At 42.4% G+C, this 6060-nt stretch overlaps 1 long non-coding RNA gene across 3 annotated transcripts in view; it reads left to right on the top strand.

Annotated features, from left to right (window-relative positions):
- Positions 1–4434: 4434 nt before the first annotated feature.
- LOC308567141 overlaps positions 4435–6060 on the top strand; it is a 30423-nt gene continuing 28797 nt past the window's right edge. For all 3 annotated transcript variants that reach the window (XR_014000269.1, XR_014000270.1, XR_014000271.1), the window contains exon 1: positions 4435–4513. This is a non-coding gene — a long non-coding RNA (uncharacterized lncRNA). The remainder of the gene's footprint in view (positions 4514–6060) is intronic.

Below are 6060 nucleotides of genomic sequence, written 5' to 3'. Positions count from 1 at the left end.
GCCTGGGGCAGGGGGTGGGTACAGGGTAGGAGGGGTCAATGGGGAAAAAAGGGGACATCTGTAATAGTTTCAACAATAAAGATAAATTTTAAAAAAGAATGATCTATCATATTACTGAAAGAAAGTAACTATTATGATACTTGAGATAAAAGTATGTTATTTAAATTTTTTAATTTAACTGAAAATTAAGGAAAGAAATATGCTCTCACCTTTGGTATACAGTAGTTGATCACCCTAAGTATTTAATAGAAATTCTGTTTAATGCAATAAGACATGTAAAAGGAGCGGTATAACTATTGGAAAGGAGAAGACAAAATTATCCTTGTCTGTAGAAAATAGGTTTTAATATATAGAAAACCCAAGACACTCATTGAAAAAAGCTTAGACATAATTAGAAAGTTGTTAAGTGGCAGAATAAAAGAAAGTATGTCAAAGTTAATAGCTTTCCTATATGCTAACAGAAAAAGATCACTTCATAATTGCAATATAAAACATATTTCAAAATAACTAGGAATAACTTCAATTAAAATATGTGGGAACCTACTCAAGATCTAATTAAAACATATTCCCAGGAGGCAGGGAGATTGGTTAAGAAGCTATTATGAGTCCTGATGAGAGATGCTAGAGATCTGAATCAAAAAATGGAAATTGGAATGAAAAGTGGAGAAAGATTTGTTTATTACTAGAATTAGTGAGGTGATCACATTGTAAGATATAAAAATGTCACTCTGGATGGGTGGCTCAGTTGGTTGGAGCACTGTTCCACACACCGAAAGGTTGCGAGTTTGATTTCCAGTCAAGGCACATACCTGGTTGCAGGTTTGATCCCTGTTCCGGGAATGTACGGGAGGCAACTGATTGATGTTTCTCTCTCACACTGATGTTTCTCTCTCTCTCCCTCTCTCTCTCTCTCTCTCTCTATCCCTTTCTCTCTCTAAAAATAAAAAATATATATCCTGGGGTGAGGATTTAAAAAAATCTTTTTTGAAAGATATAAAAATGTCAAATCACTATAGTGTACACCTGAAACTAATATTGCATACTATCTATACTTAAATTAAATATATATTCATATATTTTATAATCCACTTAAAATGCTATTAATCTATTTTTAATACATTAATTTTGTAATTTCTTGAATTACCAAAGAAAAAAAGAGGTAGAATTCACAGGATTTGGTGAGCAATTACGTGTGTAAAACAAAGGAAAGAACCAAGGATTCCCGGGTTTTTGGCTTGAGTAACTGAGAGGTAGTAGCCACATTTCAATATTGTCAAAGTAGGAAAGTAGTTGGGGTAGGATTAATGAGTTCAGTTTTCCAGTGTTGCTTATGGATGCTTATGAGATGTTCAGATGAGAGATCCAGAGGTGATTAAAAATACTGAACAGCACTGGCCAGTGTGGCTCAGTGGTTGGAGCATGGGCCCCGAGTACCAAAGGGTCTTGGGTTCGATTACTTGTTGGCACATGCAGGAGGCAACTGATCGATGTCTCTCTCTTGCATCGAGCTCTCTCTCTCTCTCTCTGTCCCCCTTCCTCCCTTTCACTCTCTCTAAAAAAATAAATGGAAAAAATATTCTTGGGTGAGAATTAACAAAACAAAAGAAAAATAAATACTGAATGGAAAAAATAAATAAATAAAAATACTGAATAGAAGAGGATCATGTCTAAGTTAGCTAAATTCTTTGTTTAATCAGTAAAAAAAGGTATTTAAGAGACTGATTTAATGACTCTTTTAAAAGAATCAACACCTTTAAGATTCTTCCTACCAACACACAAAGATTAGACACAACAGGAATAGGATGTTGGGAAAAGAAATTTTGAACTTACTTTCCATTCTTCAAGGACTTCTAAAAGGAACTTAAAATCAATACCTGGTTTATTGATGCCTACACCTGCAAATTTTATCTGCTAATCTATGAAAAACATTAGCAGTGGTAAGCCTATAGTTAAATTATAATAAATTATCGAATGAAAAGCTTATTATAGAAAAAATTATTAATCAAAAAAAATTTTACATACCTGGAGATGTTTCTAAACTGGTTCATTTATCATTCCATAAATGATAAAAGATAAATGATTATAAACAAAATATAGGATAAAATTGAAGATGTAGATGAAAACTGAAAATCTCATGTGAAATTAAGAAAGAATTATGACTCACACTTTTACCTTGTTACAGCAATTCAACTTTCTATGTTAGAAAACTCCCTCCAACAGTGAAACCCAATCTTCGCTTCAAGGATATTGCTAATTCACAATTCTTGCAGTTTAAGCTCTTTCTAAAAGATAAGAAAATTGAAGATTCACTATTTTTGTATCAGACCACCTAACAGTCCATAGTGAAAGGCTGAGAATTAAAGTCAAGTAGTTCATTCAGCCCTTTCTTGCTTAGCATTTAGAAATCCAGCAGTGCCTTTATCACTATGGTGATTCCCCAAATGAAAATTCCTCAGGTCTACTTTACGTTGTGTGTAAATTTAGTATTCAGTCACCTTGATTACTTCAGTCACATGCCATTTGGTCTCAGGAGCGTTAGAATAAAATTACAGAAAAATCTCTAGTGTGTGAAATGTCATAAAATGCATATTCTGGTATAGAGTAGTATTTCTTTGGTTAATTATGAACTAACTAGAAATTTGTTGTTGTTTTTTAGTTTTCCCCCAGCTGCTACTGGAAATTGTTCCAAATGTGTTAATCTACTTTCCTTCCTTGGTAGAACTGAATTCAGTCCAAAATCCAATTTTATCTTTATTTTAGCACGTGAATCCTTTCTGAACTCCGTTATAGCAGTGTCTCTCAAATCATGTCCTTTCCAGACTTCTTTTGAATTGGGAAGCTATGCCAAAAAATGAAAGTCCCACACAAAGTTATGATGAAGTTAAGGCAATGGATAACACTTTGTCAAAATCAAAATTTATTAAATATATGGCATCAGTTACCCTTTACTGGTATTAGGATATGGAAAACGTGAAATTTAACAAAACAAAAAATCTACAATTAGTTAAGTGTAACACAGCAGTATTTCACAGTATCATTACTTCCAGGTGTTCCATTACCTGACAAGATTAAAAATTAATACTTTTGTTAACAGTGATCCTATTTTCTAAAATCAAAAACTAGGAACAAGTGGCCCGACAAAGGATTTTCTGATGTGTGAATTTATATATAAGTCAATGTAAACTAAATTAAAAGCTAAAGGCACTAAAACCATCCCCTGCTCTCAGTACTAAGCCCTAAATCCCCATACCAGCTCCTATAGGTCAAGAAAGATTTGGATCCACTTCTCTTGAGACTTCTGGTACATGAAAATTAAATAAATGCCAAAACAGGTTACAAAAACCGTAGTATCTTTTAAAAGTTGACATATAACACACAATGCAATGTAATTTTGCTGCTCTCACAAGTTATTTTACAGGATTTCTAAAACTACTAATTCATAGCGCAACACCAGCCATGAGGTCCAGAAACCTGGACACAGGTAAGGCCTATGATGGCCTTTTATTTAATCCTGAACATACATCTCCTTGCCTGTACTTAGTCTCCCTTGGAGAGAAACTGAAAACGGAGGCCCTTTCCGCAAGTGAGGCCCAAAGGCCCCGCGCGCACGGCCCCACCCGAGCAAGCCCTGCCCGAGTCTTCAACGTAAACCTCCGACTACGGCCAGATCAACCTCTTTCTTCACCTTTGCCACCTACATCCTCTGACTTTCCCAACCACCCCTTCACATACAGCATTATACGTTTAAAAGCCTGATTCAAACCCCACATCTTCCAGGAAGTTTTTTTCCCCCCTCGACCTCCGTGACCTCCAAAAGCCCTTCGCATTCGTAATTTTTGTTCATTACATCCCATCTTCAAAGTTCATCTTTCTGCTTACCCTAAAGACAGGGCGAGAGCTGGGCGAGCACTCACCTACCCCCCACCAACCCTAACTAGGTGTCCCACGCACAGCAGGCCCCCGCAAGGTAAAGGGCCCAGGACTTGATGCAGATCCAGCGCGGCCAGCGAACGGCCAGGCTCTGGAGACTACAAGTCCCAGAGGCCCGTGCGGGCCCGGCCCTGGTTACGCGGGCCCCCTGCCGGGTGTTTGTTTGTTTGTTTGTTTGTTTTCTTCCATAGAACACACAAAATACTGGTGAGTCTAACAGAAAAGGGTTGGGGGCTTTAACCGGCAGTACGACGTCCACCTGAACGGCCAGCGCACTTTTTCTTTGTCTGGGCGGCGAAAGGAGAACGGACCTTCCAATGCAGACTAGGGGTCACCAACCGCCCCCTCACGGCCGCGGACCCGCTCCCCCGACGTCCACCGCCCCTTCCGCGCTCGCCCCCCGCGGCTTGACCCCAAGGCGGTCAAGGAGCATGCGCGGTGCGGCCCCGCCGCCAGCCCGGTCCGGCGCGTGCGCAGAGCGTGCGCCTTAGCAAATCCCCGCGCTCGGTCCGGTTGACACGCCGCCTGGGTTTGCGGCTGGAGTGGAAGCGCCAGGTTTGGTCGCTCCGGGCCTCGCCTCGAGGTGAGGAGCCGGGCGGGAGCCTCCGGCTTGGATCCCCCGCCACCGGGGTGTGTGCCCCAGCGGCCACAGCCGCCCCGGGGGTCTGTTCTGGAAAAGGCCTGAGCGCGGGGTGGCCGGAGGCGTGGCGGCCTCGCACCTCTCGCGTCACGCTTGGGGTTCATTATCCCCAAGGGGTGAGTCCCGGCGGGCCCGGGGCCGCTGGGTGCGCCGGCATCCCGGGGGAGGACGCGCCCGGCCCGCCGACGGGGAGCGGGCGCTCGCGCGGGGAGGCGCGCGTGGAGGGCGAGCGGCGGGCGGGCGCGGAGCTGCGGGGCGCCGGCGCGCGGGGCACCCCGCCCCCTGCCCCTGCCCCCCGCCGTCTCTGCCCTTCGGCGGGCAGAGGGGTTCTTTGATTTCAGGTGCGTCGCGTGGGGCATTCCCAAGAGTGCCCCAAGAGTCGCGTTATAAGAGTTCTTCCTTCCGAGGCTTGCTCTTAGTGTAACCAATTTAATACTTTCAAAGTCTTAAAATAGGGAATGCCAGACCTCAGCATCTTCAAAATGATGTACAGAGAAAGGATTATAATTATGTCAACAGTGGACCTTCCCAGCAGCATAGGGATTTTTTATAAACACCAGTATAAGTGACAGCCGCCAGAAGAAATTGGGATTTGGGTAACAAAGGACCAGGACCAAGGTGTTCATTTTTGGCTAATCTCCAGTGCTAGAAAACAAGTGTTTCCGGAATTCACGTGCATTCGGGGTTTATATACAATCTCTGCAGGTCCTGGTCATAACCTTTTGAAATTACTCAATTCTCCCTTATGGTTTGAGGTTGAAAAGTTGGTCCATCTGCACCTGGGTTTCCAGGGGCTAACAGTCGGTAACAGTTAAGCCAGAAATTTAAGTTTCATTTCGTTCATGATTAACTTAGCTCTATTCCATGATTATGAGTCTACATCCTAACCCCAGCTCACTGTCTTCCGTTGGACAACATAAGAGACAAGGTTGGTCAATAAAAATCTCTCACTCCCCTCAGGACTGTCTCTCTCTTACTGATGATGGTCTGGGTTAGGAGAATTATAGTATTCAGAAGAGGAAATGTAAAAGAAAAGGCCCCTTATTGGTTTCCTTTTTCTCCCATCTTGTCACTCGGTACCAAATGTGGGGTAAAGGTTACAAGTACCCTATGAGAAACTGGAGTATGCTTTTTAGTATAAAAGGGTAATATTGACTTACATTGAACTACTCAGTAGAATTCAGGTTGGAGTTTTGTTTTAAATTACCTAGTTTTTCTTACTTCCCCAACTTCTTCAGCTACTGTAGACAGTGTTACAACAGCTCTGAGGTATACAGATCACTTGGAGAGGCCTAGAAGAAAAATTTAGATAGACCCAAGAGACCTTGGGTTGGGGGGGGGGGCAGGCGGAGAGGCAGATGACAGCCAACACAGGATTCCTCCTGCCCTCTTCCTTTTAACTTACCCACTAGTAACAGGCCTAAGAACAGGCATATTAGCAATTTGGATAAGAGGGGTCCTTAGCACAAAAAACAGTTATTTCTAGACAC

Source organism: Miniopterus schreibersii (genome assembly GCF_964146895.1).
Source record: "Miniopterus schreibersii genome assembly, chromosome: 14".
NCBI classification, from domain to species: Eukaryota; Metazoa; Chordata; class Mammalia; order Chiroptera; family Miniopteridae; genus Miniopterus; species Miniopterus schreibersii.
This window is presented reverse-complemented; position numbering and strand designations above follow the sequence as displayed.